The sequence below is a fragment of the Drosophila arizonae genome, chromosome 5, assembly GCF_054131065.1.
Source record: "Drosophila arizonae isolate 15081-1271.41 chromosome 5, UAZ_ARI_1.0, whole genome shotgun sequence".
Classification (NCBI taxonomy): domain Eukaryota; kingdom Metazoa; phylum Arthropoda; class Insecta; order Diptera; family Drosophilidae; genus Drosophila; species Drosophila arizonae.
Window position 1 is genome coordinate 1,058,548 of NC_142925.1, and position 21,058 is coordinate 1,079,605.

The 21,058-nt window shown below is 40.9% G+C and overlaps 1 protein-coding gene across 2 annotated transcripts in view; it reads right to left on the reverse strand.

Moving 5' to 3' along the window:
• LOC108615785 (GTP-binding protein Di-Ras2) overlaps positions 1-14,380 on the reverse strand; it is a 52,399-nt gene extending 38,019 nt beyond the window's left edge. Inside the window, exon 1 of one of the 2 annotated variants that reach the window (XM_089470686.1) lies at positions 14,110-14,380. The gene's annotated coding sequence lies outside the window, so the exon portion shown is untranslated. The remainder of the gene's footprint in view (positions 1-14,109) is intronic. The other variant, XM_018010558.2, reaches the window with a different exon arrangement.
• Between the last annotated feature and the right edge of the window lie 6,678 nt (positions 14,381-21,058).

Genomic DNA, 21,058 nt, shown 5'->3' on the forward strand with positions numbered 1-21,058 from the left:
TGGCTTCTTCCTCTGAGCTGCTATAATCTAAGACCAACTCACCTCAGAGGAAAATATCATATTGTAATCAGACAGCACTTTTTGAAAAGGGGCAAATAGAAATGTTCGGGATTATATTGATTGACCACCAGATACCCAGCACTTGTGATATAATTTACTGACTTATCGGCTTACAGCTCTGCAATCAGTTTACAACTTATCCAATCGCATTTGTCCTTTGAATCAAAGTGAAAGTCGTGCAGAAGCAAGAGCTTGATGGACTAGCTGATACCCAGCATTTGCTGCGAGCAACTCATGTTTAATAATTCTCTTATTGTAATCAGGCAGAAGCATAAAAAAAGAGAAAGGCGAATGCTGACTGACTAGCAGATACCCATCATCTCTCTGTCTTAACTATGTCATGTGTTTTCCATTTATCTTTTAATTTCTTGGAACTCTATAGGTAAGACTTCTCCATATCATATAGCGTGCTCCATATCGCTTACTACAACCTATATCCGAATTGTAGGGCATTAAAATGGAAAAAAGGTTCATTCCTGGAACTTTTTGCAAGACGAGTTTTGCGGTTCGAAAGATCTAATAAATTTGATTGCAATCGAAGCGTAAAAGCCAACGGGCAAAGTGAAAAGCACGAAAAAACGAAAGAAATAATAAAAAAGGTCAGCAAACTGTGTGGGGGTGCTAGAAACTAGAGGGTAGGAGTGGGAGAGTGAGGGAGTGGGGAGGTGGGGTGGCTAGCACCAAAATGAATGCAAAAAGTTAATCAGGCGCAAAATGAAATTTTGCAGCTGCTTCGCTTCATTGCAATCGCGCCCAGCAGCCATCCAGCCAGCTAGTGGAATAGTTAAGTTCGCCCAACTAGTTGTCCATGTTGCATGTCACGTCACGTTGCCGGTGACGTCATCGAGTGTCAACTCACAGCTGCCACAGACTGTGGCCACCGCAAATTGAACACAAACACAAGCCGGAGAAGACGTTGACTGCGCTCCTTTGTGCTCCTCGCCTCGTGTCTCTTCGGTTTGAGCATATGAGCATCATCATTATCGTCGCCAGGCACATCATCATCATTGTCATTGGCATCGCAGCGCAGACATTGCGATGGCCTTTGATGCTGCCGCACGTACCCACAGTCCACAAAAAGCCAGCGAGCGAGGCTCTCGAGAAACAACTCGACGTTAACTTCAGTCACATGTGTGAGTGTGTGCTTGAGCATACATGCGTGTATGTGTGTGTGTGTGTGTCTGTGTGCCCCATGTAGGTTAATCGCATACACAAAGCCAAATGTGTGCGCAGTTTTTACGCCGAGGATTGCATTGGCCACAGCTTTGACCCACTTAAAGAGGTGAAATTGAGTAAGTGTGTGTGTGTGTGTGAGTGTGGCTGTGCGAGTGTGTGTTTCTAGCAATTTGGGCAATTCATTTGTGTTTGCTCAAGTATGACAAGTGCAATAAAAATTGATCATAAGAGAACATGAACTCAAACAACAAAGCAACATGACAAATTGTTGCACGACACACGCACACACACATGTACACACACGCACGCACACAGATAATAAGTGTTGCTTGCATTTATCAAATGTGCACAGTGTAAATGACGTGAATATATAGATATATACACACATATACACACATATGTACAAGTATCTGTGCCTGAGTCCAATGTAATAGAAACTGTTCTAAAAATTGCATTTTATGACATTTCAAAGGACGCAGCGAAGCGTTAAAAGGATATAAATTTACGTACATGGACGAATATTAAATTGTACTTTACGTGACGAAGACAAGGAGAGCACATATTTAAAATAACTAATACATGCGAGGATATTCTGAGAGGACCTTGATTTAAATTCAAGTAGATCTATTCATATTCTCCCTTTTTTATGAGTTGTTAGGTTATTGTAAAATACCTCCGGATAGATAGTACACTTATAAGATACGTAAGACATTTTAGTTAGATGAAAAGTTATCTCATGTCATCTACAACATATTGCCAAGTATCACATGCATAATCTAACAATGAAGGAAGGAGAGCAAAATGCACGAAAAGAAAGAGACAAATAGATGAGCTTAATAAAGTATTTCTTTTCTATGAAACTCCAGCACTTTTTGTATATATAAATATTGGGTATATATGTATGTAACCAACGCATTCGCACTCACATAAATTGTAATAAACATAATTGCAATTTAATTATTTTTCTAGGAGCTTAGCAGGGGAACTGTTTCAAAGGAAAAGCCGCACACAAACAGCTTTTGGCATGCGCATAAATCATTTGTTAGCAAAAAATATAAATTCCTGGGAAGCAAATGAGTTCGTTATATAGAAATAAATGTATATATGTATATGTATATGTATATATTTGTATATACTTTGGTTTCTTGTCTGGCTTATGCATAATTAGCGTGCATCATAATTTTCGTATTCATGAATTCTGTTTACAAGGACTTTAAGCGGAAAATTCATTAGCTACTTCAAAGATTGTGCACCTATTTTCCCGCACGTATTTCAATACAAATGAGAAACCTGCATTGTCAAAGAGACAGAGAGAGGGAGAGAGCAAGGCAGAGAGAGTAGGAGAGCAGCAACAGCTTTGACAGATAAATTGAGCTTATTTATCAAAGTTTTAATTAAAAACTTCATAGCACACGCAGCAGCACACGCAGAGAGTCGTCTCTAAATTGCTAAGTGTGTAATTACAACTGATACACCAACAACAACAACAACAAATCTGCACACCTTGAGGCTAGAAGAAAAAAACAGACAGTTCAACAATTGTTGTAGATGAATCCTATTTGAGCATCATCATCATCATCGTTATCATTAACATCTTTCGACGGAAACGGAAACGGAAACAGTTCGCTGCGCCCTTTAATGTATGCAGCAGCAGCAACACAACAGAAAATTAAAATAAATAAAATTCACACAAAATTGAGTTAGACTTAATAAACACGAATGCCCAAAGCACCAGCTGCTGGCAGCTGCAAGTGTGCGATTGCTTGATACTGCCTCACACTGCTCTCCTCTCTTCTCATCTACCTCTCTCTTTCTCTGTATTTGCTAGCTGCTTGACTAACAGCCCCAGTGTTGACAGTGTGACAGTGTTGAAAAGAGAGAAAAGTGAAGAAAAGAAATGAATATTTTTTTTTATGTAATTAATATTTATTTATAAATAAATTTACATTATTAAATATATATATGTATATATATTTTTTATTTTGTATTTATTTACACACTTTTAATATATAGTACCTATTGGCTTATTTTAATTATTCATTATATTAATATTTATTTATTTAAAATAATTAAATATTTCATTTTACCTTCACTTTTCACTTTCATTAAATCTTCCTATATACTTATAGCTATACATATAGCTAGAAAATAGCCAAACGCCGCTAGCGTAAATGTAACTAGCTATAACATTCCGACTGCCCAAGGCACAGCACATGCCCGTTAAGCAGAAAGGTCGGCAAATAAATATAAAAATGGTGCTGCAAGAAGACGAAGTACTAGAAGTAATAGAGAGAAGCGCACTGAAATTCATAAAGCGCGCTTTACGCGTGGCTGAATTTAACGGTGCTGCGGAGCCAACAAAAGGGAATAAGTAAAAAAATACGCCAACGACTCCCCCCGATCCTTAGAGGAAGCAAAAAATTGCAAGAAAATCACAAACAACATTCCGAGCATTACAAAGGCCACGCACACAACAAAAATAACAACAAAAGAAACTTGTAAAACGTACGACAGGGACGCGCCGAGAGACACAAAAAGAAACAGAAACAGAAACTGAAACTGAAACCGAATCGGAGATGGGAACAGCAATGGGCGCAAATGGGAACAGCATAACAAGCATTGTTGCAAAGGCCGCCAGCACGCACAACGACAACAACTTAAAGACGAGCGAAATGAGACACAGGCGAAAACAGAAACACAGATGGGAACAGCTATAAAAACAGAAGGGGTATGCAATTGGCTCAGCTGATGGCAATGGGAACAGCTTTAAAAATAGAAATGGGAACAATTGATGGCAGTTGGAACAGAAATGGAAGCAGCGCATTGCACGCATATTACAACACAGTCTCACTGAGCATTGGGAACAGCGCAAGGGAGAGCGTAAGTCAAACGTAAGCATTTATCAAAAACAAAAACAAAGCTGGGATCAGCAGCGAGAACAGGCATCTGAATAGCAACAACAGAACAATTCATTTGGAAAACTGAACTGAACAAAATTCTTATAAATTGCGCACTTAACGTTCACACAAAACTAGGATATTTATGGCGAATCTTCTATTTCCGAAAATACACTTCAAGTTTAGCTTCCACTTATACTGAAAATCGTTGAATTCTCAGAATTTTCCGCAACAAGCGTGAATTCATTCATTCACAAAAAAAATCAGTAAAATTAATAAACTTCTGAAGATGACGATTCCTTTTGATTGACGTAAATTACAGGTAATATAACCCTGTAACTGACATTTCCATGATTTTTGAGATTTGTGTTGGTTCTTGGAAAGGTTGGCGTTAAATAAAGTTGGCTGAAAATTTAAAACTTTATATGAATTTTATTGTATTAAGTTTGATAAATAATAAAATATAATAACGAGGGTAGTTTCAGATATATGTGAGATCTGTTAGAAAACGTTTTAAATCACAATTTCTATCATTTATCTTCATTTGGAAACTTTTCAAAGGAACCTCGTTTAAAATGAATTTTTCTTGTGTTGGGAATTAAAATGAAAATGAAAAGCATTGCTGGAAAATTTCTCAAAATGCAAACCGGAAAAGAGCAACACGAAGCAGCCGCTGGCGTTGACAAACAGACGGACAGACAGAACGATGGACAAAAAATAGAGAGAGATACTGTGGAAGGGAGAGGGCGACAGACATAGAGTCCGAAAGCAGGAGCAGGAGCAAACAGTTGGCTGAGGCGTAGATCCGCCACAACAACAACAAAAGCAACAACAACATTTAACAACTAAAACATCAACTGAGGACAAAGTAAAAGCGAAGTCCCTCGCTCCCGCATCGAGTGAAAGAAATGTAAAATAAATTGCGAAATGCCAACAAATAAAAATTGTTTAAAGTAAGAATAGGGAAAAAACGGAAATTCTGCAGCAGTCGAGCATAACTGATTGCTTAATTCTCGCTCATATTGTATAGGCCCGGAATAAACGCAATTTAAAAATTTGAAATTCGAGGTACAAATACTCCGGGAAAAAAGCCGTATGGAGGAGTGACGGATTCAAGACATACGTGATTGATAATGAGAAACGAATATACTCGCTTTGTCAGCTCGAGAACGTGCAAGAAATACGCCTATGCCAAAGCCCGTCCCTAGGCTATGTTGCGCCGCATCTTGTTGACCCGAGTTAATTTTTTTATGAGCGCTACAGTGAAGCTTGGCCAAGACAGGGGATGCTTATAAAGAGATTTGTCTGTCTGTGGCAGCGGACAGCAAGCTGAAGTTGCTGTTGCTGCAGGACATGTCGCCGTCTCCAGCTCCGCCTTGATGAGCCGATGATGAGTGTCATCACAATCAGGATTACGATAATATTATATAATGTTCAAATCGTTAGCTTCAATGGGCAAGCGGTTGTCTGTCTATGTCTTCTCTCGCTTCCTCTTCTTTCTGGTTTGCTTTGATGAAGCTTTTAGCCAATTTGTTGGTCATGTAAACAAACATCCGCGGAGTGTAAAACACGATTTATACAAACATTGAAGCAGTGAAACATTATTCAAATCTGATTTCGATTTGGGTTACGCTTAGGCTGTTCAAGCATTCAATTGAGATTGGCCAATAAAAACTGTTTACAGATGCGGACTACACACTCACAGCTCTACAGTTCAATAAGAGCATTTTATATTCGACCATTACACACTCCGAACATAAATGAGACTTCAAACACTTTGAGAGTTACGCCCTTTATTATTTGCTTTTTTTCGATCCACCCTCGGGTAAATATATTTATTCATTGTTAATCCCTTTAACTGTCTGTTAGGGCATTTAATATTCGACTCCCCTCTCACACTCCAGGAGCTCAATCAGAAACTCTTTGACATTATTGAAGCGATTGCCTTTTTAGGCCGGCTCTTATCTTTTGAGCCCTTTGCAATGGGGGCAGGGGCTTGGCCATAAATAAGTCCAAAATGTGCCCAATACCCGATGCGCTGAACTTTTCCAGGCATCGGCTTAAGCACCACTCGAAACGGCACTCTCTCAAGTGTCCTTCATTAATGCGTCTGCTTTAATTGCGCCCAGCTGCAAAATTCCGTTGCCTACTTTCGAGCGCCTCGAATGGCGCCATGGTATTTGATTGGCAAAATTTTCGTTGCCTGCTTTTGAGCGCTGCGATTTGATATCTCACGGGCTGGCGATAGAAAAGTAGAATGAAATCAACTTTAGCTATGCGTTCAACCACTTTGCATAGCGGATACGCGAGCTTATTGATTGCTATGCCAGTGCCAATACAAAAATATATATATATTATATGTATATATGTATGTATGTATATGAAAATTGAGCTGCAAAAAAAAATTGGGAGAAGGGCGCGGAGGAATTCACAGCTCGTGGCGGTTGAAGCTGTGTGTTTGGCAGCAGGAAGTTAAGCTGAGATTGCCAATAGCTAAGCAACAACAACAACAGCAACAAGTTCACAGTGTAATAGTCAAACGTGTGCGACTTGAAGATACCCTTTAATAAGCGAATTGGAGGATTACCTTTCGAAAAAACGGAATCCGTTATTGAAATTATTGATATATAATATTTAATCTTCCTCTTTAGCTCTTCACTTTGTCCGTCTCTCTCTCTCCGAATCTTAGGCCAACCCAACCACACTCAGCTTCTTCCCATTTATAGGGTATATACAAATTTGCTTTTTTTCGTTAGTCTACTCGTCTGCCTGACTGACTTAGCATCGCATATGGCGAACTTTACATTTGATATTGTTGGTTTTCACTACTGTGTCATTCAAGCACGACTTGCTGATACCCTGTAAGCGCCGTGCAATACACTAAAGAGAAAAGTTTGTGTCCTTAGGCGAATCGAAACTTTTGCTTTGTATTTCGCTTTGATCTACTTGAATCGACCCCTTTTTGAGCTGGCGCCATTTTAAAGGGTGAATTGCATAGAAAACGAGTAAATGAAAGTTTAGCTCCGACTGTTTATTTGACAAACAACGGAAAAGAGTGGGCCAACGCAAAAGTTTGCACTGTGTTTGCGGCCTGTTAGTTGGCCACCAAGGCATGTCATCGTCAATGCCACAGTTGCTACTACTTTTACTGCCACTGCCACTGCCACTGCCACAGCCATGCTGCTGCTGCTGTCGACTGTGGGCAGCCAAGCATGAGCCGGCAGTTCAGTTGGCCAATGCTTCCTTATTAAAAATGGCCAATAGAAGGCGACATTCGAGTGCTGCCAGCTGCCAGTTCGACAGTTTTGTCAGTGACAGTGCCTGCCACAGCGCATTGTGCCACTGCCACCTGTGAAGGCAGCCGAAGTGAGTGCGAGAGTGGAAGACGCTTCGCTTATGCAATGTGCACATGGGAACGAAATGCATATTCATTGATCGAGCCAGAACAGCTGCTCTGAAAGTTGAAGGTAGAGTGTCAGTTACAGTAATAGAGGGAGAGGGAGAGAGTGAAAGAGCGAGACAAAGAGAAGCACTTCCCATGTGTAGCTCACAAAGTTCATGGCATTTAAGTGAGACACATAATCAGCGGTAAACATGTAAACTAAAAAAAATGAACAAAAGAGAGAGATAATGAGAGCGCGAAAGAGAAGCAAGCAACCTTGCATGGGGCTTTAAAAAAATAATTTGATTGATTGAAGCACAAAGTTTTCTTTATGAATGAAGGCCTCATTGTCTCGATTACATTTCCAGAATAAGAGAAAAATGAAAAGAGAGAATGAAGAAGACTTCAGAAACCAAGGCTGGAGATGCCAAAGAATCATTAAGGAAGTCAGTGGAAGAACAAAGAGAAGAGAGTGAGGAAGATAGAGCTTGACAGGAAAACAGATAGACAGATAGAGAGCAACAGAAACAAAGATAAAGAAGAGAAGAGAGTGAGGAAGATAGACCTAGACCAAGAGGAGAAACAGAAAGAGAAACAATATGAAAGACAAAGACAGCTACAGTAAAAGAGGAAATGAGAGAGGGAGAGAGAGAGAGAGAAAGCATTGCACTCCCTCAGTAAACTTTGCCCATCACAGCTCGCTTAAATAATTCCAGTTTCTAGTTGCTTTGCCCTAACAGAGTATTGCACAGTCAGTACTCGCTGTCTTGGCCCACAGGCGCTTTGATTTTCCACTTGATGGAGTGCAAATAGGTAGCTAGTATCGCAGCGTTTCGTATCGCATCTCGGGGCATCGCATGGCGTCGCCCTGTGCAACGGGGCGTATTATCAAATTATGAACATTTTGTGTTGCAAATGCATTGTTAATGGGCGTGGCGCCAGCAGCGACAGCGCTTTACCTCCTAATTAGTAGCTGTCCATTTATGCACGCTATCTATTATGCATTTCTCACACATCATCTATACAAATTTGATATATACATATACAGTTATATATATGTTAGTCACGCATCTGTTTTCCCCTGCAATTATACAAATTGTCGTCAGGCATTTTGCTGTTCATACATAATTTATAATTCTCAACTGCGACCATTAGAAAACATCAAGTTGCGAGACGTGCTTGAAAACGTTTTGCTCTAACTACCCCCGCGCTGTCTCCCCATCTCTGCCTCTCTCCTTCTCCCGCTCACTCGCTCTCGCCGTCTCTTTCTCTAGTTCTCTTGGGGCATTTTGTCGCCAAGTTGAAATTGCTTTTAATAAAATACAATTTCTGTTTGCCAAAAGCTTTGGCCCACATTCCAGGAATACTCAAACTGAACATTATGTAGTCATTAAGTGCCATCAAAAGACGCGCTCACACAATACACACACACACTAACAGAGACACACACACACATGCATGCACAACTTAGACTGCTGAGGAAACTTGTTGAAAATTTCAATAAACTGTTGGCTTAGAAACAATCAAAAAAGTGCTTGAACAAAAATCTGCCTGACCATTAAATACACACACACACACACCCACAAACTCATGCCACACACACACACACTCTCTCTAAAAAGGGATACTCAAGCAATCAGATGTTTGTGGCATTTTAATCAATGCCTGGTTAGGGCAAAGGCGAACACAAAAAAGTTCAAGCAGTCAAACACAGCCATAAACACAATGTCTCCATGTGTGTCTATGTGTGTGTTTGTGTGTGTACAGGTGTATGTGTGGATGTGTGAGTGCTTTGTGCATGCGTTATATGTGAGTGATTTCTATAAGAGCTGTGTAATTTTGTTCAGTTCACGTTGCAGTTGAAAAGTTTGTTGGAATCAACTAGAGAACTAGTTCGAAATTCGTTCACAGGATAATGCTCCAGAATAAATGAGTATATATTCATAATTTCGAAGAGATTTCATGAGGAGCTGAGCCATTTACTATAAAATAATGATCGGTTCATATGAACTAGTAAACGAATTTTTAGTGATAATCTATATTAAAGGAGCTGCCAATCATGAACGATAATAAATAATTCATAAATGATCTGGTTCAGTATTTGATTATGATCTATAACAAACTTGTACTCAGTGAAAAGTGAGTATTCCCATAGTTCACGAGTCAGAAATGAACAAATCGAACTAGAACTAGCAGCACTCATATCTGTAGAGGCTTTCACAGCGCCGCATTGTAAGGTCTGGAGTGCGGCCAAGTGCTGGATGCCCGAAAAAGAACAAAAACTATTAAAGCAAGTGGAAATGGGCGCATTAGGGCGTACACACACACTCACTCACGCATAACAGCCCCCAGGGACGTAGAGGCGCAGTGGAGGGGGCGGATGAGTGGACAGGGGCGCCTGTCTGCCATTCAAACGCTTGAGCGCTTCGGGCTGGACAGACGGAAATAGTGGGCGGCGGCCGCTGCCGAACCTTTTTATGTGCTTTAAGTTCTTTTAATAAAAATACAAAAATAAAATCGTATTAAAAATTAAATGTGAATTGTGAGCTGTAAACTGTGAACTGCAAAAATAATTTGCGCTTTCAGATTTTTTCATGGAATATTTATGTGATTTTCGATTTCAATTTACAGTTTACAGTTTGCATTGCAATGCCCGCTCGCTGAGTGTTAGAGGAGTACAGCAGTACGGCCTTTGATATGCATGCATATGCTCCTGATTGGATGCTTGGGTTAACTGGGGGCGTGGCAACTCTCAGCTTGAGGAACGGAAACGTGCGTTCTCAAGCAAGTGAGGCCACCTTACACGCGGCGTATGCGTAATATGCAAATTGCGAGCAGGTCTTACGCCCTCGCTAGCAAAGGGTATTTGAAGTGACTCAGCAGGCGTGATTCATTAATAAAGCGTCGTAACGAGAAGCTCAAGTCACTCGAGGCGTGGCATTTGGGCTGCTTCATTAGCTCCATTAGAAACGTGCCCAGAAGGCTCCGGCCCAAGGCGTTGACCGACAATAAAATGAACATCATCAACTGCAGAGCCTCTCCAAATGCCACAAATATAATTAATGACAATAGACGCACATACAGAGGCAGAGGCAGAGAGCAACTGAGTGAGAGAGAGAGACGCAGACTGAGCTGTGCTTTGTCTATGACAAATGTGGCGTGACCTTCGCTTTGACAAACTTTAATGGAAGCTCAAATGAAATTTGTGTAAATGAATATGCGTAACCTCATAAATGCAGATATATATATATATAATATAAACATATTAGGCCGGCTAGTCGGGCTCGGATATAACGCTAACTAAGTGCCGCATTTGCAGCATCCGGTCTAGACTTGATTATCCTCAGCTTCACTTTTGGCCCATGCTGTGCGGCTGGCCAGGCGCCATGTAAGGCAGCAGCTGCTCCAACCAAATGAGCTGCTTACTTAGGGATAGAATGAAGTCAGGAATGCGCGGCAGAAAAGGCGACGAACGGGCATGCACGGCTGAGCAATGCGTTGTATAATAGCAAGAAAAGCAGAAATAACCCAATATAGGGAATGTGAAAAAGACTTTGGCAGACTAGCTACAGAAGAAAGGAAAATTAATGGATTTAGGCGGGTGTAAGCAACTAAACAATGCTCTACTTGAAACATAAAACCCATCGGAAGTTACTTAAAGAAATAATCCATTAGGAATATGCGAAAACATCGGATGAGATACGCTTAAGAAATCTGTGTAACATGGTATATACAAAACTGCGATTCATGACTCGGAAAAGAGAGTTTTCAGCAGCCGACAATTAAACTAAGAATTTATTAAACAGAAATCATTTAACTAGGCGCGCCTATGTGGGCGTGTCACAGCCTTGCCTACTTGGACAACTAATATCAACTTTATGGCGCATTATAAACAGAGTATAGAGAGAGTGGGAGAGAAAAAATGGGAAAATTTCAGCCAAAGGCAAGCATGCCACATGCCGCAGCTATGGGTGCGAATGACGGTGTGTGTGTGTGTAACTGCGTGTGCGTGTGTGCGTGTGTTTATGGATGTGTGTAAATGTGCCTGTTATTCCCCATTTGCAGCTGGGGCAGCAGAACGTTTAATCTACCATAAACACATGACTGCGTATTTATGAGTGTATGCGTGTGTGCGTGTGTGTGCGCCACGGCAGGTGAGTGCTTCAGCTAAGCCGTTGTGATTTCTCTTGGCTTTTTGTCTCGGGCACACTTCGAATACAGGAAGCTCAGTCAATAAGTTAAGCCAAACAGTGCGAAGTTGTTCCACTCTTTGGCTTTGTACGCCTTCTGGCTTTAGGTTTCCGCATTCATAATTCAAGGCTAAACAGCTGCAAAACAAGCAAATGCAGCCCAAAAGGAAAACATTTCAAATGTTTATTTTTCACATAAAAAAGCAAACGCAATTATGTTACGTTTGAACGGCAAATGTAATTAGCAAAAAGGTTTTATAATTATTCAAAATAATATTTATTTTTTAATTAATAAATAAATGGCAAATACAGGCAGCAAAATGTTGAGCTTGCGTTTAAAAATATCTTGTTAAAGGGCAAGTTTTATTTTTGATCTGCTTCGATTCGAGCGAGAGCTAAGCTAAGATAAGATGTGGCATCTCTGTCTATGCTCCATAGTAGCTTGAAATTACTCTTTACTAATGCTATCAATAATCTTAAAATGTGATAATCGAGAGTTTACATAGAAGCACTGGGCGTAAACGACGTCCGCCTCAGCTGTAGAGGCAAGAGCAACTGCACCAAGCAAAGTCTCTCGGGTGCTAAAACGACGAGCATCGGCTTAGCATGATCAAGCCGATGGTTGGGATAAGACGAGAGTGAAATCAGCATGTGAAGAGCCGAGAGACAAGTGACACGACTGAAAGCAATGCATGTACAATACATATACAGATTATAAATCTGTTGGACTTGGACAACAATCAGAGTCTATAAGGAAGAGATTAAGTTGGATCTCCCTTTATTGCGAGTGTCTTACAATGTGATTGATTGCATTATGCCTATTCATTCGCTCATTTATGGGTATATCACTGAGGCAGATGGACTCTACCGCCTTTGAACCATAAATTAAATGGATAACGGAATCTTTAATAATATATTGTAAAATTGAATATATAAGCCTAATTGAATATATTTTTTAAAACTTTTGAAAGATGCCGCGCACAGAAAAATTATGTTGTGAACAAAAAGAGATATAAAGGAATATAGAGCTATATAAGCTATATATAAGTTAAGACCCGATCCAATATGACTTGAGGCTGATGGCAGCTGAGTTTGCTTTAGGTTGCATAGTTAATTTCCTCCACTAGCCATGCCCCTAGTGGGCGTAACGAGCACTTGGTAAGCCAGAACTAAAGTCTTTCGCACGTGGTACAAAACTAATATACTCTATTCACTCCTGGAACGAGCATTCAAATATCCTATATATATTTAAATATTTGTTATAATTTTTATTATGCACAGATTTTGATATTTTACATATTTTCATATTCTTCTGGCTGCCTGTGCCTCAGCCTAATCCTAGCTAGATTCCATTCGGGCTCGTCTAGAAGAAGTCTTAACTGCTTTTTAACACACACACACACAGCGCACACACTCGCACATACGCACATCCCTTAATAGAGCAACTGCTTTTGGGCTTGGGATTCAAATCCGATTATAGAAAAGGCAATGTAAATGTAAAAGGACATAAATACAGCAACTCGTGTTGCTCTCTTCCTCCCTTTCTTTTCCTTCTTTATTCATATTTATTTCACAATTTTTGAATTTATTGCTGAGTTGCAAAACAAGTGGCTGTGAGGCAAGCTGCAGGCGATGCCAAAAAAAAAGAACTTGAAGTGCCTTTTTTTGAATGGAGAAGGAGAGGGAGAAAGAGAAATGGGGCAGAGCAGAAGGAGACGGCGGACGGGTAGGAGTTGGAGAACTGTGAGGAGGAGCAGAAGTACAAGTCGAGGCAGGAATTAGAGAAAGAGAAGCAGGGGAAGATGGAGATGGGGCTGGACAGGAGTATGAAGTAGCAGGAAGAGGAGCAGCAGCAGGTGCTGGAGTAGGAGTTTGATAAAGTAAGAAATTGAGGAAACAGGATCAGGATGTCACAGAAGCCAGAGGAGTAGCAGGAGCAGGAGCAGCAGCAGCAGCAGGAGTCGAAGCAGAAGCATCTCCCATATGCGAGCATAATAAAAATGCACAGCACTACTTCGAACTGAATTCCTACTCAAGATGCCTCCTGCTCCCCTTCCCCTGCCACGCCATGTCCACAAGAGGGAGACAGCAAAGCAAGCAGGCGGATTAGTGGGAAGCAAAGGGAATCCTTCAATATTCGAAAATTTTAATGCGCTTACAATAAATTTTCATTAGGCAATCGTCAGCAGATCAACGACGACGGCAATCGTAAACACAATTTGTGTATTAACTGTGCTTGCCAGACCGTTACACCTGGACACTGTGGCAGCAATTGTTGCTGCTGCTGCTGCTCCTATTGTTGTTGTTGTTGTCATTTAAGTCCTTAATGCGCTCGTAAAATGCAAGACGGCAACTCGCACGCACACACACACACACTAGGTCAGAGAGATTTAGTTGGGCTTACCTGGCGTATACTTAATCGCCGAATGCTGTAAAAACACTGCGGCTGGACGAGAGGTCAACGACGAGATTGATTTAACACCAGAGTTATTACAGTTACACTTTTATCTATACAAACACACACACACACACATACATATGTCTATATATCTCCACTCTTGTCACAGTCCTTAGGCTCGAGTCTATTCGCAATGTTTTGCCTTTGGGCAGCGAGACGCGCGCGTCGTTCACAATTTGTTGACTGGCTCGTGCTTGGCCTCGCGCCTGCCTTTTATTAACTGCCGCCAACTGTTTGCCGCACGGCATTCAAAACACAACACGTTGCACGTCCACTTGCAACCAAAACAAACCTTCCAATGGCTCAGCGCGCAGACGCATTGCATCCGCAGGAGTCGCGTAGCTTAAGCAGCGTTACTTTTGCCTCTGCACTTAGTCGGGACTCGAACCGCAGCTTTGGCAGAGCTGTTCGGCCGCTGGGACTGGAAGTGCTGTGGGGCCAGGACATGTTCGCAGCAGCTGCTACCAATTGGCCCCGACTGAAGTCGACTTGGCCAACTGAGCTCGAGCTGCTTTCAGCTTGCAGCCCTTGAGGCTGCTGCGGCTTCACTGCTCTATATGTAACTCCAATCTAGTTCCACTCGTTCTTAACCTCACAAAGACTGATCAAATTGGAGACGGTTATACTCTGGTTAGTTTCTTCGACTGATGCTGCTGAATCCAAATTGTTTTTGAAAGGCTGCAAGGTGAATTTCCTCAGGCTTTAGTGGTTTTCCTTTTTACGTGAAAGCAGTCAAAATATCTCTAAATTTCCAATTCCAATTTCCATTTATATTCACTAATGAAAATCATCAGTCCCAATTTGATTAAAATGCTCTGATGTTTCAGATGTTCTTTTCTCATTTGTTTGTCACTTATTTTCCACTTGGGTTTTAACTTGTTTTTAATTTCATTTTACCTTTTACTAGATTTTCTCGTTGCTTTACAGCTTTTTTCGGACTTCTTTTCCGTTGCTTTACATCTTTTTCCGTCTTCTTTTCCACTAATTTATCATTAGTGCTCTACTAATATTTCATATGATTTTCAGTAATTTTCCACTTGAATAAGGTTTTCAGTGGATTTTCAATTGACTTTTCCTTTATTTTCCGCTTTCATATCCAAGATGAGTGAAATTGATTATAATATATTCGAGTTACCCTAAGAGGTTTATATTCAAATCGGCTTAATATTTCCAATTAGTTTGCCATGCTTGGCCTAAATCGTAACTAACCAAAGTTGTGTTTGCATTTTAACTAGACGCCACAAAGAGTTTTCTTTATTAGGCATAGACTGAAACCCAAATACCTGCCCCCCTGCTCGACCCCTGTGAAGCTGTCGAGCAACTGTTAGTAAATTGAACTAACCCAAAAAAAAAGAAGAGAAGACAAAATGCGAAACACAAACAAACGCAACTGAAGGCGACGACACGACTTTCTCCGCTTCACGTCCTTGCGGCTTCGTCCTCGCTGCGTAGCCTAGGCAACGATTGCCAGCTCCTGCCCAGGTAGCCCTGACTCATATTGCGAACCGAGCCGAACCGAACGAGCCGCAATGCCAAATGCCAATCTAAAGTAACTGATAGGCTTACAATTAGCCTGCGAAATGGCCACTCGAATGGGGCAGCGTCTGTCAACACGCTGGCTCGAGCCCACTCGCCCCACCCCCTCCGCTCCCAGCAGTGGCATTGACTGAGGGGACTCGACTCGAACTACTTACAAATGTTAATAAGACGCAGAGTGAACGTCGAGCGACGAACGAGCTAATCAAATAAATGTAACTCGGGCCAAGTCAAATAAACACAAATTGGGGTTTTGAGCCTTGAAACTATTTCGGAAATATCTAGTGGGAATCCTATTCAATATATAGATACTCCATATATATCTAGCAAATACCTAGTGGGAATCCTATTCAATATATAGATACTCCATATATCTAGTGTGAATCCTATTCACTATATAGATACTCCATATATATCTAGCAAATATCTAGTGGGAATCCTATTCAATATATAGAGCTACTCTACATATATCGTATTTCTGTTCAAACGTGTTGACAACGTTCTGCACTTTGCATTCTGACAGAGCCACAAAAAAAAAGCGAGAGAGAATAAGGGCAGCAGTCACGCCCTCTGCTCTCTGCCCCCTGCTACGCCCATTTCCATTGATAGCAACAACCTTTGGCAAACATGTCCAAGTTTTTCATTAACCTGACTCGACCAGATACGCACGATGGCAGCTGTCTACGCTGAAGCGTTTACATCTCCGCCTCCAACATCACACGCGCACACAGATAGTTGGGCCGCCCCTCATAATACCCTGTAAATATTGTAAATCTGACCACAAGCCAAAACTTTTGCAATGTAAAAATGAGAATTTGAATAAGAAACTGTTTCAACGTTTAATGGATGTACGAGACTTTCTTTATGAGCTCGATAAAAGACTTTTTGGATACATACCCGAACTACATTCCACTTCAAATTCAAATACTTTTCTTAGAGCTAGAGGTAGTTCCTGCAGACTTTGTATAGGAACTATTACAGCTATTAAGCAAACCCTATGCAATTAAGTAGAGTCTAAAAGCATATTCAGATTGTCATAAAAAATTGAGATTTTTATTAGTGTATAGGGTCTCCTCTAGTCATATTATGCTCATCTAGAACACTTTCAGCTTACTGCATAATCGGAAAACTTTCATACACATTATCTCGAATCCCGGTATTACAGGGCATTTCTTAGTCAGTCACTTTCCTTTGAAGCACTCTAACTCTTTGCTTTTGTTTATGCAAGATTTTCTCATTTGCTAGCTAAATTGTTTTTTAAATACAGGGTATCTCTAGGTCATATATGCATCGCTCTTTTTATGATGGCAAAAGTCTTATCTAGGCTCCAAAAGCATTTACTGACTTAAGCTAAAAGATTCTTGTAAACACAGGGTATCTTGTAGTCAGTCCCGATGCGCTAAGTCAGCATTGTACAATTTTTTGCTTCAGAATTTAGCAAAACGTAGCCACAATAGCTGCAGCTAATTGAACCATCAAGGTTTTATTAGTTTATTCAATGACAGGGTATATATTTGTCGATCAAATTTATGCATGGTACTTTGAATGCGCTTCTTCGAATTGTAGATCTATTTATTATTTGTCCTTTAGTCTGGTAGCATCTGCTCTTGAACTTGAACTGTACATTTGTGTACAGGGTATCTATAAGTCAGGCTAGAGCATATATGTAATCCTTTAAATGTATTTCTTTTAGAGTTTTTAGCCTCTTAACTTAAATTCAGTCTGAAAGAATTTCCTACCAACCTAGTATTGGCAGATAGGGTATCTCTTGGTCGGTCACTCGTTCTGCTGTATGTTTTAATGATGCTTTTTGCAGTTTCAGTGAGCCAATGGCAGTCGTGAAGCATTCATGGCTGACGCCTGCAACCCGACCACGTATTTTTATTAACACTTTTTGCGGTAGCTTTACAAAGTCTTTGTGTATGTGTGTGTGTGTGTGAGTGTGGCTGTGTGTGTGTGTATTTCAGCTGAAACTGCTCTTAAAATTGTTTTTTGGGTTGCTCAATACGAATTTCAATTTCGTTTCCTGCAAATTTTGTTGCTTTTCGTGTTTCGCTGATGCACTTTGAACTGCTCTTTGACAGTTAGCCCGAATAGAACAAGAAGCAGCAGAGCTGGATGATAGAACTGATCCCGAGAAGGGGCAGCTGTGTGGGCAGCGCCTTCTCCTGTCCCCCTGGCGAAATTGTAATAAATGTGATTGCGAAATGCCTGCGGGAAAGTTTCTGAAAATTAAATGCCAATTGCAATATGCAAACAAAATGTGCACAAAGCGAATGCCATAGCAACCGAGAAAGCTATCACAAAATGCACACCGAAGAGAGAGAGGGAGAGTAGAGAGAGAGAGAGAGAGAGAGAGAGAGGGAGATTTTGAAACTCTTTGCCTGGCCGCAGTGTGTTAAGGTGCGCATGACATAATTCCTTAATTACCAAAGTTGTCAGAGGCAGCTGCAAGGCAAAACATTTATAATAATCACAACTATAACTCTATGCTCACCTCTGGCACACCTGTAGTTACCTGAAAAGCAAGCAAGGCTGCACATAACTGACATGTGCACAATTGCGCCCAGCTCCAGGTGGCTGCAGATGCCTAAGCCAAGCAAGGCCAAGCAGCAGCAGCAACAGCAGCAGCAGCAGCAGCCTCTGCCTTGGCTTTTAAATATTTGTAGCTGATTTCAAACGAAACGAACAACTTACGTATATTAACTGGCAAGCTATTCAAATAGCCCTAGTCGGGGGTGCACGGCTAGGATATGCTCTGAGAACGGCTCTCACATGCAGCAGCAAAGAAAGGATCAGTGCTCAAGTGATTCCTGCTGTTCATGAACATACATGAACATAGAAATCTGACAAATATTACAAACTCAGCGACAAGATAAAAATATGTAATAGACCAATACTGAGCCTTACACTCTCAGCAATAGACGCATTAGATTTAAGGGTTGAAAATATGCATAAGTCGGGGTATATAAACCCGGGCTCAGAAGATTAAAGATCAATACGAAACGAAGCACCATCATAGCCAATTGTATTCGTCCACCTGCTTTAACATTCTCGATCCTCGGGAAAGTGTTCAAGCTTGCTGAGCTTGACAGCAATAGAAATAGATATAGTAATACTATATACTTCGATTTGCCGCGCCTTCATTAGCCGTAACCTTGCCACTCCAAGAGTAAAGTCTCTTCATGACAGCTTAACAATCAATTAAGTAAAGCGCTCCATACATCTCTATCTTGCTGTTAAGTACAGACACATTCGATACTCGATACTCAATACCCGATACTGGATGGATACCTTGTCCTGCCCTCCTGCATATTGAAATTGAATTTGTTCAGCGCTGCATTTATTGAATTATGAATGCAAGTTTGTCTCTTTCTTTTCATTTGTATATCCTGCACCCAGGGAACCTGAAAGTTCAGGGCATGTTGCATGCGTGCAGCTGTATGCAACAAGCAGGAGAAGGCCTTATATATCTCATCAAATAGTCGGGTCGAGCCAGCCATGAGCCATGACAGCAGCGTAGAATGATTGCAATTTGTAGGGTATCTTCTAGTCGTCTCCACTCACTTGTTCGTCTTCTTCATCTTCTTCATCTTTTTTATTTCGATTTTTACCTCCCTAATTGCCAACGTTTGCCAATTTAAGCGCAACTGTTGTCGTTGCCAAGGAGTTGTCAGCGCCAGCAACAGCAGCAACAGCAACAGCAGCAACAGCAGCAGCTGCTGCCATATCAATGTGCCTCTTCGATGCGCTGCCCGCTGCCCGCTGCCCCAATGCCGCCTCCTTCACAGCTTAACCTTGTAGAGCAGTTGCAATTGGCAATCGCCACCTTAGTACTAAAATTTGCTTCTTATTTGCTGCTCTTGTTGTTGTTGTTGTGCTGGTATTGCTGGTGTTGCTGCTGTTACTGTTGCTGCTGCTGTTGTTGTTGCTGCTCTAGCTGCTGTTGTTGCCCCTCTTGTTGTGTATTGTTGCTGTTGTAGTTGCAACTGTTGTTGCTGTTACTACTGCTTTTCTTGTTGCTGCTGCTGTTGTTATTGCTATTGCTGGTATTCGTATTGCTGGTACTGCTGCTGGTATTGCTGCTGTTGTTGTTTATTGATACTTTTGTAGTTGCTGTTACCACTGCTTTTCTTGTTGCTGCTGTTGCTGCTGCTGGTGTTCGTATTGCTGCTGTTGTTGCTGATATTGTTGCTGTCATTGTTGCTGCTGTTGTTGCTCTCGCTGCTGCTGCTATTGTTGGTGTTTCGTTCACAGTATTAGCTATTGCTATCGCTGCTGTTGTTGTTGTTGTTGCTGCTGCAGCGCGTCGCATTTCCTTCCGTTTCCGCTTCCGTTTCCACTGCGGTTTCTGCCGCCATTTCAATTTCAATTTGGTAACGCGAAACGCAGAATTTGTGTCTTCGGTTGTTAGGGACAACAACACGAGCGAAGTTTTCTTCGCCACGCAGATTTTGCCCCAATTAGTGTACCGCAGCAGCGTGTTAGACACGAACAAGAAGCAGCAGAAAGCGACGCCAATTCCCCCCTGAAATTCGGGTCCAAGGCGAATTGCCGCAGCAAAAGGCGGTTTTAATTAAAACACTTTACACGCGCACAAAACTCGCTCTGATTATATTTCACTTGACTGCAATTGTTGCTGTTGCTGCTGCTGCTGTTGCTGCTGCTGCCTGCAATTGTTGCTGCGGCAGCTGACTTTCATATGAATTATTTTCGATTGCTATGGATTTTTTATATTAAAAATAATATGATGCGAGGGTAGTAACAACACTTGGCTAATCTAATCAAGATTCATGCTATAATCATTAGCTTATGAACTACATTTTACTCTTCAGTTCCAGTTTCGATCTCCACAACTACTCCAACCGCCCTCGCACAGCTTCACATTCGTCACTTTGAGCTACAAGCTAATCTTTCATTCCCAAATGGTTGTCTGCTGTCTGTTGGCCGAGGTCAACCTGTACAAGCGCCGCGCAATAAAGTAGGCAGCAGCAAAAAACTTGGGTTTAGGGAAAGAAAGAAAGAAACGGGTAAGAAGTGAGCAGAATATGCATGAAAAACAAAAAGTATACCCTCTATTCTATATACCTCTATATTCTATATAATCTTTATTCTATATTCTTAATTATATTATTATTATTATTATTCTTATTATTATTATTATTATTATTATTATTATTATTATTATTATTATTATTATTATTATTATTATTATTATTATTATTATTATTATTATTATTATTATTATTATTTTTTATATTATAATTGCACACGTGTTACATATGGCCTCTCTAGTGCATACTGCTCACTTTGCAGGGTATTAAGAAAGGCTGATTGCAGCAAATTTGCTTCGCGTGTT